Consider the following 12,242-nt stretch of genomic DNA (forward strand, 5'->3'; position numbering starts at 1 on the left):
CCAGGGCCGTGATTTTTGCCACGACCGCTCTTATAGCCAAGGCCGTTATTATGGCCAGGGCCGCAAATTATAGCCAGGGCCGTTATTATGGCCAGGGCCGTGATTATGGTTCAGGGCAGCTAATAAGGCCAGGGCCGCTCTTATGGCCAGCCCCGCTATTATGGCCAGGTCAGTTATTATGGCCAGGGCCGCAATTTCGGCCAGTGCCGCTAATATGGCCATGGCTGTTTTTATGGCCACGGTCGTTATTATTTCCAGGGCTGCTATTATGGCCAGCGCCGTTTTTACGGCCAGGGTCACTATTACAGCCCGGGCCGCTATCATGGCCAGGGCCGCCAATTCCATCCAGGGCCGCTATTATGGCCAGCACTGCTATTATGGACAGGTCAGTTATGGCCAAGGCCGCATTTACGGCCAGTGCCGCTATTATGTCCAGGGCCGTTCTTATGTCCACGGCCCCTATTATGTCTAGGGCCGTATATTACAGCCAGGGCCGTTATAATGACCAGTGCTGTCATTATTTCCATGGCCGTTATTATGGCCAGCGCCGCTATTATGCCCATGTTAGTTATTATGGCCAGGGCCGCTATTATGGCCAGTGCCGCTATTATTTCCAGGGCTGCAATTATGGCCAAGGCCGCTATTATGGCCAGGTCAGTTATTACGGCCAGGGCTGCTATTATGGCCAGGGCCGCAAATTACAGACAGGGCCATTATAATGGCCAGTGCCGTGATTATGGCCAGAGCCGCATTACGGCCAGGGCCGCTCCTACATCCAAGGCCGCTATTAGGGACGGGGCCACTATTTCGTCCAGGGCCGTTATTTCGGCCAGGCTCGCTATTACGGTCAGCACCGCTATTATGCCCAGGGCCACTTTATGGCCAAGGCCGCACTTATGGCCAAGACTGCTATTATGGGCAGAACTGATATTATTGCCAGGGCCGTTATTATGGCCAGGGCCGCGATATTGCCACGGCCGCTCTTATAGCCAAGGCCGTTGTTATGGCCCGGGCCGCTTTTAAGGCCAGTGCTGCTACTACGGCCAGGGCTGTTTTTATGGCCACGGCCGTTATTATTTCCAGGGCTGCTAAATAGGGCCAGCGCCGCTATATGGCCAAGGCCACAATTATGGCCAGGGCCGCAAATTACATCCAGGGCCGGTATTATGGCCTTTGGCGCTGTTATGGCCAGGGCAGTTATTATGGCCAGGGCCGCTATTACGGCCAGTGCCGCTAATACGGCCAGGGCTGTTTTTATGGCCATGGTCGTTATTATTTCCAGGGCTTCTATTATGGCCAGCGCCATTTTTACGGCCAGGGTCACTATTACAGCCTTGGCTGCTATTATGGCCAGCACCGCTTTAATGGCCAGGTCAGTTATTATGGCCAGGGCCGCATTTACGGCCTGTGTCGTTAAAATGGCCAGCGCTGTTTTTATGGCCACGGTTGTTATTATTTCCAGGGCCGCTATTATGGCCAGGGACGCTTTACGGCCTTGGCCGCTACTATGGCCAGGGACACTATTTTGGCCAAAACTGTTATTATTGCCACGGCCGTTATTTTATGGCCAGGGCCGTTATAATTCCCAGTGCCGCTAGTATGGCCAGTGACGTGATTTTTACCACGGCCGCTCTTATAGCCAAGGCCGTTATTATGGCCAAGGCCGCAAATTATAGCCAGAGCCGTTATGATGGCCAGGGCCGTGATTATGGTTAGGGCAGCTTTGAAGGCCAGGGCCGCTATTATGGCCATGTCAGTTACTATGGCCAGGACTGCTATTATGGCCAGGGCCGTGATTTTTCCACGGCCGCTCTTATGGCCAAGGGCACTATTATGGCCAGGGCCGCACATTACATCCAGGGCCGCTATTATGGCCAGTGCCGCTCTTATGGCCAGGTCAGTTATTATGGCCAGTGCCGCTATTATGGCCAGAGCCGCTATTATGGCCAGGGCCGTGATTTTTGCCACGACCGCTCTTATAGCCAAGGCCGTTATTATGGCCAGGGCCGCAAATTATAGCCAGGGCCGTTATTATGGCCAGGGCCGTGATTATGGTTCAGGGCAGCTAATAAGGCCAGGGCCGCTCTTATGGCCAGCCCCGCTATTATGGCCAGGTCAGTTATTATGGCCAGGGCCGCAATTTCGGCCAGTGCCGCTAATATGGCCATGGCTGTTTTTATGGCCATGGTCGTTATTATTTCCAGGGCTGCTATTATGGCCAGCGCCGTATTTACGGCCAGGGTCACTATTACAGCCCGGGCCGCTATCATGGCCAGGGCCGCCAATTCCATCCAGGGCCGCTATTATGGCCAGCACTGCTATTATGGACAGGTCAGTTATGGCCAAGGCCGCATTTACGGCCAGTGCCGCTATTATGTCCAGGGCCGTTCTTATGGCCACGGCCCCTATTATGTCTAGGGCCGTATATTACAGCCAGGGCCGTTATAATGACCAGTGCTGTCATTATTTCCATGGCCGTTATTATGGCCAGCGCCGCTATTATGCCCATGTTAGTTATTATGGCCAGGGCCGCTATTATGGCCAGTGCCGCTATTATTTCCAGGGCTGCAATTATGGCCAAGGCCGCTATTATGGCCAGGTCAGTTATTACGGCCAGGGCTGCTATTATGGCCAGGGCCGCAAATTACAGACAGGTCCATTATAATGGCCAGTGCCGTGATTATGGCCAGAGCCGCATTACGGCCAGGGCCGCTCCTACATCCAAGGCCGCTATTAGGGACGGGGCCGCAAATTAGGGCCGGGGCCACTATTTCGTCCAGGGCCGTTATTTCGGCCAGGCTCGCTATTACGGTCAGCACCGCTATTATGGCCAGGGCCACTTTATGGCCAAGGCCGCACTTATGGCCAAGACTGCTATTATGGGCAGAACTGATATTATTGCCAGGGCCGTTATTATGGCCAGGGCCGCGATATTGCCACGGCCGCTCTTATAGCCAAGGCCGTTGTTATGGCCCGGGCCGCTTTTAAGGCCAGTGCTGCTACTACGGCCAGGGCTGTTTTTATGGCCACGGCCGTTATTATTTCCAGGGCTGCTAAATAGGGCCAGCGCCGCTATATGGCCAAGGCCACAATAATGGCCAGGGCCGCAAATTACATCCAGGGCCGGTATTATGGCCTTTGGCGCTGTTATGGCCAGGGCAGTTATTATGGCCAGGGCCGCTATTACGGCCAGTGCCGCTAATACGGCCAGGGCTGTTTTTATGGCCACGGTCGTTATTATTTCCAGGGCTTCTATTATGGCCAGCGCCATTTTTACGGCCAGGGTCACTATTACAGCCTTGGCTGCTATTATGGCCGGCACCGCTTTAATGGCCAGGTCAGTTATTATGGCCAGGGCCGCATTTACGGCCTGTGTCGTTAAAATGGCCAGCGCTGTTTTTATGGCCACGGTTGTTATTATTTCCAGGGCCGCTATTATGGCCAGGGACGCTTTACGGCCTTGGCCGCTACTATGGCCAGGGACACTATTTTGGCCAAAACTGTTATTATTGCCACGGCCGTTATTTTATGGCCAGGGCCGTTATAATTCCCAGTGCCGCTAGTATGGCCAGTGACGTGATTTTTACCACGGCCGCTCTTATAGCCAAGGCCGTTATTATGGCCAAGGCCGCAAATTATAGCCAGAGCCGTTATGATGGCCAGGGCCGTGATTATGGTTAGGGCAGCTTTGAAGGCCAGTGCCGCTATTATGGCCATGTCAGTTACTATGGCCAGGACCGCAATTATGGCCAGGACTGCTATTATGGCCAGGGCCGTGATTTTTCCACGGCCGCTCTTATGGCCAAGGGCACCATTATGGCCGGGGCCGCACATTACATCCAGGGCCGCTATTATGGCCAGTGCCGCTCTTATGGCCAGGTCAGTTATTATGGCCAGTGTTACTTTTATGGCCAGTGCCGCTATATGGCCAGTGCCGCTATTATGGCCAGGGCCGTGATTTTTGCCACGACCGCTCTTATAGCCAAGGCCGTTATTATGGCCAGGGCCGCAAATTATAGCCAGGGCCGTTATTATGGCCAGGGCCGTGATTATGGTTCAGGGCAGCTAATAAGGCCAGGGCCGCTCTTATGGCCAGCCCCGCTATTATGGCCAGGTCAGTTATTATGGCCAGGGCCGCAATTTCGGCCAGTGCCGCTAATATGGCCATGGCTGTTTTTATGGCCACGGTCGTTATTATTTCCAGGGCTGCTATTATGGCCAGCGCCGTTTTTACGGCCAGGGTCACTATTACAGCCCGGGCCGCTATCATGGCCAGGGCCGCCAATTCCATCCAGGGCCGCTATTATGGCCAGCACTGCTATTATGGACAGGTCAGTTATGGCCAAGGCCGCATTTACGGCCAGTGCCGCTATTATGTCCAGGGCCGTTCTTATGGCCACGGCCCTTATTATGTCTAGGGCCGTATATTACAGCCAGGGCCGTTATAATGACCAGTGCTGTCATTATTTCCAGGGCCGTTATTATGGCCAGCGCCGCTATTATGCCCATGTTAGTTATTATGGCCAGGGCCGCTATTATTTCCAGGGCTGCAATTGTTTCCAGGGCTGCAATTATGGCAAGGCCGCTATTATGGCCAGGTCAGTTATTACGGCCAGGGCTGCTATTATGGCCAGGGCCGCAAATTACAGACAGGGCCATTATAATGGCCAGTGCCGTGATTATGGCCAGAGCCGCATTACGGCCAGGGCCGCTCCTACATCCAAGGCCGCTATTAGGGACGGGGCCGCAAATTAGGGCCGGGGCCACTATTTCGTCCAGGGCCGTTATTTCGGCCAGGCTCGCTATTACGGTCAGCACCGCTATTATGGCCAGGGCCACTTTATGGCCAAGGCCGCACTTATGGCCAAGACTGCTATTATGCGCAGAACTGATATTATTGCCAGGGCCGTTATTATGGCCAGGGCCGCGATATTGCCACGGCTGCTCTTATAGCCAAGGCCGTTGTTATAGCCCGGGCCGCTTTTAAGGCCAGTGCTGCTACTACGGCCAGGGCTGTTTTTATGGCCACGGCCGTTATTATTTCCAGGGCTGCTAAATAGGGCCAGCGCCGCTATATGGCCAAGGCCACAATTATGGCCAGGGCCGCAAATTACATCCAGGGCCGGTATTATGGCCTTTGGCGCTGTTATGGCCAGGGCAGTTATTTTTGCCAGGGCCGCTATTACGGCCAGTGCCGCTAATACGGCCAGGGCTGTTTTTATGGCCACGGTCGTTATTATTTCCAGGGCTTCCATTATGGCCAGCGCCATTTTTACGGCCAGGGTCACTATTACAGCCTTGGCTGCTATTATGGCCAGCACCGCTTTAATGGCCAGGTCAGTTATTATGGCCAGGGCCGCATTTACGGCCTGTGTCGTTAAAATGGCCAGCGCTGTTTTTATGGCCACGGTTGTTATTATTTCCAGGGCCGCTATTATGGCCAGGGACGCTTTACGGCCTTGGCCGCTACTATGGCCAGGGACACTATTTTGGCCAAAACTGTTATTATTACCAGGGCCGTTATTTTATGGCCAGGGCCGTTATAATTCCCAGTGCCGCTAGTATGGCCAGTGACGTGATTTTTACCATGGCCGCTCTTATATCCAAGGCCGTTATTATGGCCAAGGCCGCAAATTATAGCCAGAGCCGTTATGATGGCCAGGGCCGTGATTATGGTTAGGGCAGCTTTGAAGGCCAGGGCCGCTATTATGGCCATGTCTGTTACTATGGCCAGGACCGCTATTATGGCCAGGACTGCTATTATGGCCAGGGCCGTGATTTTTCCACGGCCGCTCTTATGGCCAAGGGCACTATTATGGCCAGGGCCGCACATTACATCCAGGGCCGCTATTATGGCCAGTGCCGCTCTTATGGCCAGGTCAGTTATTATGGCCAGTGCCGCTATTATGGCCAGAGCCGCTATTATGGCCAGGGCCGTGATTTTTGCCACGACCGCTCTTATAGCCAAGGCCGTTATTATGGCCAGGGCCGCAAATTATAGCCAGGGCCGTTATTATGGCCAGGGCCGTGATTATGGTTCAGGGCAGCTAATAAGGCCAGGGCCGCTCTTATGGCCAGCCCCGCTATTATGGCCAGGTCAGTTATTATGGCCAGGGCCGCAATTTCGGCCAGTGCCGTTAATATGGCCATGGCTGTTTTTATGGCCACGGTCGTTATTATTTCCAGGGCTGCTATTATGGCCAGCGCCGTATTTACGGCCAGGGTCACTATTACAGCCCGGGCCGCTATCATGGCCAGGGCCGCCAATTCCATCCAGGGCCGCTATTATGGCCAGCACTGCTATTATGGACAGGTCAGTTATGGCCAAGGCCGCATTTACGGCCAGTGCCGCTATTATGTCCAGGGCCGTTCTTATGGCCACGGCCCCTATTATGTCTAGGGCCGTATATTACAGCCAGGGCCGTTATAATGACCAGTGCTGTCATTATTTCCATGGCCGTTATTATGGCCAGCGCCGCTATTATGCCCATGTTAGTTATTATGGCCAGGGCCGCTATTATGGCCAGTGCCGCTATTATTTCCAGGGCTGCAATTATGGCCAAGGCCGCTATTATGGCCAGGTCAGTTATTACGGCCAGGGCTGCTATTATGGACAGGGCCGCAAATTACAGACAGGGCCATTATAATGGCCAGTGCCGTGATTATGGCCAGAGCCGCATTACGGCCAGGGCCGCTCCTACATCCAAGGCCGCTATTAGGGACGGGGCCACTATTTCGTCCAGGGCCGTTATTTCGGCCAGGCTCGCTATTATGGTCAGCACCGCTATTATGGCCAGGGCCACTTTATGGCCAAGGCCGCACTTATGGCCAAGACTGCTATTATGGGCAGAACTGATATTATTGCCAGGGCCGTTATTATGGCCAGGGCCGCGATATTGCCACGGCCGCTCTTATAGCCAAGGCCGTTGTTATGGCCCGGGCCGCTTTTAAGGCCAGTGCTGCTACTACGGCCAGGGCTGTTTTTATGGCCACGGCCGTTATTATTTCCAGGGCTGCTAAATAGGGCCAGCGCCGCTATATGGCCAAGGCCACAATTATGGCCAGGGCCGCAAATTACATCCAGGGCCGGTATTATGGCCTTTGGCGCTGTTATGGCCAGGGCAGTTATTATGGCCAGGGCCGCTATTAGGGCCAGTGCCGCTAATACGGCCAGGGCTGTTTTTATGGCCATGGTCGTTATTATTTCCAGGGCTGCTATTATGGCCAGCGCCATTTTTACGGCCAGGGTCACTATTACAGCCTTGGCTGCTATTATGGCCAGCACCGCTTTAATGGCCAGGTCAGTTATTATGGCCAGGGCCGCATTTACGGCCTGTGTCGTTAAAATGGCCAGCGCTGTTTTTATGGCCACGGTTGTTATTATTTCCAGGGCCGCTATTATGGCCAGGGACGCTTTACGGCCTTGGCCGCTACTATGGCCAGGGACACTATTTTGGCCAAAACTGTTATTATTGCCAGGGCCGTTATTTTATGGCCAGGGCCGTTATAATTCCCAGTGCCGCTAGTATGGCCAGTGACGTGATTTTTACCACGGCCGCTCTTATATCCAAGGCCGTTATTATGGCCAAGGCCGCAAATTATAGCCAGAGCCGTTATGATGGCCAGGGCCGTGATTATGGTTAGGGCAGCTTTGAAGGCCAGGGCCGCTATTATGGCCATGTCTGTTACTATGGCCAGGACTGCTATTATGGCCAGGGCCGTGATTTTTCCACGGCCGCTCTTATGGCCAAGGGCACTATTATGGCCAGGGCCGCACATTACATCCAGGGCCGCTATTATGGCCAGTGCCGCTCTTATGGCCAGGTCAGTTATTATGGCCAGTGCTGCTATTATGGCCAGAGCCGCTATTATGGCCAGGGCCGTGATTTTTGCCACGACCGCTCTTATAGCCAAGGCCGTTATTATGGCCAGGGCCGCAAATTATAGCCAGGGCCGTTATTATGGCCAGGGCCGTGATTATGGTTCAGGGCAGCTAATAAGGCCAGGGCCGCTCTTATGGCCAGCCCCGCTATTATGGCCAGGTCAGTTATTATGGCCAGGGCCGCAATTTCGGCCAGTGCCGCTAATATGGCCATGGCTGTTTTTATGGCCATGGTCGTTATTATTTCCAGGGCTGCTATTATGGCCAGCGCCGTATTTACGGCCAGGGTCACTATTACAGCCCGGGCCGCTATCATGGCCAGGGCCGCCAATTCCATCCAGGGCCGCTATTATGGCCAGCACTGCTATTATGGACAGGTCAGTTATGGCCAAGGCCGCATTTACGGCCAGTGCCGCTATTATGTCCAGGGCCGTTCTTATGGCCACGGCCCCTATTATGTCTAGGGGCCGTATATTACAGCCAGGGCCGTTATAATGACCAGTGCTGTCATTATTTCCATGGCCGTTATTATGGCCAGCGCCGCTATTATGCCCATGTTAGTTATTATGGCCAGGGCCGCTATTATGGCCAGTGCCGCTATTATTTCCAGGGCTGCAATTATGGCCAAGGCCGCTATTATGGCCAGGTCAGTTATTACGGCCAGGGCTGCTATTATGGCCAGGGCCGCAAATTACAGACAGGGCCATTATAATGGCCAGTGCCGTGATTATGGCCAGAGCCGCATTACGGCCAGGGCCGCTCCTACATCCAAGGCCGCTATTAGGGACGGGGCCGCAAATTAGGGCCGGGGCCACTATTTCGTCCAGGGCCGTTATTTCGGCCAGGCTCGCTATTACGGTCAGCACCGCTATTATGGCCAGGGCCACTTTATGGCCAAGGCCGCACTTATGGCCAAGACTGCTATTATGGGCAGAACTGATATTATTGCCAGGGCCGTTATTATGGCCAGGGCCGCGATATTGCCACGGCCGCTCTTATAGCCAAGGCCGTTGTTATGGCCCGGGCCGCTTTTAAGGCCAGTGCTGCTACTACGGCCAGGGCTGTTTTTATGGCCACGGCCGTTATTATTTCCAGGGCTGCTAAATAGGGCCAGCGCCGCTTATATGGCCAAGGCCACAATTATGGCCAGGGCCGCAAATTACATCCAGGGCCGGTATTATGGCCTTTGGCGCTGTTATGGCCAGGGCAGTTATTATGGCCAGGGCCGCTATTACGGCCAGTGCCGCTAATACGGCCAGGGCTGTTTTTTATGGCCATGGTCGTTATTATTTCCAGGGCTTCTATTATGGCCAGCGCCATTTTTACGGCCAGGGTCACTATTACAGCCTTGGCTGCTATTATGGCCAGCACCGCTTTAATGGCCAGGTCAGTTATTATGGCCAGGGCCGCATTTACGGCCTGTGTCGTTAAAATGGCCAGCGCTGTTTTTATGGCCACGGTTGTTATTATTTCCAGGGCCGCTATTATGGCCAGGGACGCTTTACGGCCTTGGCCGCTACTATGGCCAGGGACACTATTTTGGCCAAAACTGTTATTATTGCCAGGGCCGTTATTTTATGGCCAGGGCCGTTATAATTCCCAGTGCCGCTAGTATGGCCAGTGACGTGATTTTTACCACGGCCGCTCTTATATCCAAGGCCGTTATTATGGCCAAGGCCGCAAATTATAGCCAGAGCCGTTATGATGGCCAGGGCCGTGATTATGGTTAGGGCAGCTTTGAAGGCCAGGGCCGCTATTATGGCCATGTCTGTTACTATGGCCAGGACTGCTATTATGGCCAGGGCCGTGATTTTTCCACGGCCGCTCTTATGGCCAAGGGCACTATTATGGCCAGGGCCGCACATTACATCCAGGGCCGCTATTATGGCCAGTGCCGCTCTTATGGCCAGGTCAGTTATTATGGCCAGTGCTGCTATGATGGCCAGAGCCGCTATTATGGCCAGGGCCGTGATTTTTGCCACGACCGCTCTTATAGCCAAGGCCGTTATTATGGCCAGGGCCGCAAATTATAGCCAGGGCCGTTATTATGGCCAGGGCCGTGATTATGGTTCAGGGCAGCTAATAAGGCCAGGGCCGCTCTTATGGCCAGCCCCGCTATTATGGCCAGGTCAGTTATTATGGCCAGGGCCGCAATTTCGGCCAGTGCCGCTAATATGGCCATGGCTGTTTTTATGGCCATGGTCGTTATTATTTCCAGGGCTGCTATTATGGCCAGCGCCGTATTTACGGCCAGGGTCACTATTACAGCCCGGGCCGCTATCATGGCCAGGGCCGCCAATTCCATCCAGGGCCGCTATTATGGCCAGCACTGCTATTATGGACAGGTCAGTTATGGCCAAGGCCGCATTTACGGCCAGTGCCGCTATTATGTCCAGGGCCGTTCTTATGGCCACGGCCCCTATTATGTCTAGGGCCGTATATTACAGCCAGGGCCGTTATAATGACCAGTGCTGTCATTATTTCCATGGCCGTTATTATGGCCAGCGCCGCTATTATGCCCATGTTAGTTATTATGGCCAGGGCCGCTATTATGGCCAGTGCCGCTATTATTTCCAGGGCTGCAATTATGGCCAAGGCCGCTATTATGGCCAGGTCAGTTATTACGGCCAGGGCTGCTATTATGGCCAGGGCCGCAAATTACAGACAGGGCCATTATAATGGCCAGTGCCGTGATTATGGCCAGAGCCGCATTACGGCCAGGGCCGCTCCTACATCCAAGGCCGCTATTAGGGACGGGGCCGCAAATTAGGGCCGGGGCCACTATTTAGTCCAGGGCCGTTATTTCGGCCAGGCTCGCTATTACGGTCAGCACCGCTATTATGGCCAGGGCCACTTTATGGCCAAGGCCGCACTTATGGCCAAGACTGCTATTATGGGCAGAACTGATATTATTGCCAGGGCCGTTATTATGGCCAGGGCCGCGATATTGCCACGGCCGCTCTTATAGCCAAGGCCGTTGTTATGGCCCGGGCCGCTTTTAAGGCCAGTGCTGCTACTACGGCCAGGGCTGTTTTTATGGCCACGGCCGTTATTATTTCCAGGGCTGCTAAATAGGGCCAGCGCCGCTATATGGCCAAGGCCACAATAATGGCCAGGGCCGCAAATTACATCTAGGGCCGGTATTATGGCCTTTGGCGCTGTTATGGCCAGGGCAGTTATTATGGCCAGGGCCGCTATTAGGGCCAGTGCCGCTAATACGGCCAGGGCTGTTTTTATGGCCACGGTCGTTATTATTTCCAGGGCTTCTATTATGGCCAGCGCCATTTTTACGGCCAGGGTCACTATTACAGCCTTGGCTGCTATTATGGCCGGCACCGCTTTAATGGCCAGGTCAGTTATTATGGCCAGGGCCGCATTTACGGCCTGTGTCGTTAAAATGGCCAGCGCTGTTTTTATGGCCACGGTTGTTATTATTTCCAGGGCCGCTATTATGGCCAGGGACGCTTTACGGCCTTGGCCGCTACTATGGCCAGGGACACTATTTTGGCCAAAACTGTTATTATTGCCACGGCCGTTATTTTATGGCCAGGGCCGTTATAATTCCCAGTGCCGCTAGTATGGCCAGTGACGTGATTTTTACCACGGCCGCTCTTATAGCCAAGGCCGTTATTATGGCCAAGGCCGCAAATTATAGCCAGAGCCGTTATGATGGCCAGGGCCGTGATTATGGTTAGGGCAGCTTTGAAGGCCAGTGCCGCTATTATGGCCATGTCTGTTACTATGGCCAGGACCGCAATTATGGCCAGGACTGCTATTATGGCCAGGGCCGTGATTTTTCCACGGCCGCTCTTATGGCCAAGGGCACTATTATGGCCGGGGCCGCACATTACATCCAGGGCCGCTATTATGGCCAGTGCCGCTCTTATGGCCAGGTCAGTTATTATGGCCAGTGTTACTTTTATGGCCAGTGCCGCTATATGGCCAGTGCCGCTATTATGGCCAGAGCCGCTATTATGGCCAGGGCCGTGATTTTTGCCACGACCGCTCTTATAGCCAAGGCCGTTATTATGGCCAGGGCCGCAAATTATAGCCAGGGCCGTTATTATGGCCAGGGCCGTGATTATGGTTCAGGGCAGCTAATAAGGCCAGGGCAGCTCTTATGGCCAGCCCCGCTATTATGGCCAGGTCAGTTATTATGGCCAGGGCCGCAATTTCGGCCAGTGCCGCTAATATGGCCATGGCTGTTTTTATGGCCACGGTCGTTATTATTTCCAGGGCTGCTATTATGGCCAGCGCCGTTTTTACGGCCAGGGTCACTATTACAGCCCGGGCCGCTATCATGGCCAGGGCCGCCAATTCCATCCAGGGCCGCTATTATGGCCAGCACTGCTATTATGGA

The sequence above is a fragment of the Phodopus roborovskii genome, unplaced genomic scaffold (assembly GCF_943737965.1).
Source record: "Phodopus roborovskii unplaced genomic scaffold, PHOROB, whole genome shotgun sequence".
Classification (NCBI taxonomy): Eukaryota; Metazoa; Chordata; class Mammalia; order Rodentia; family Cricetidae; genus Phodopus; species Phodopus roborovskii.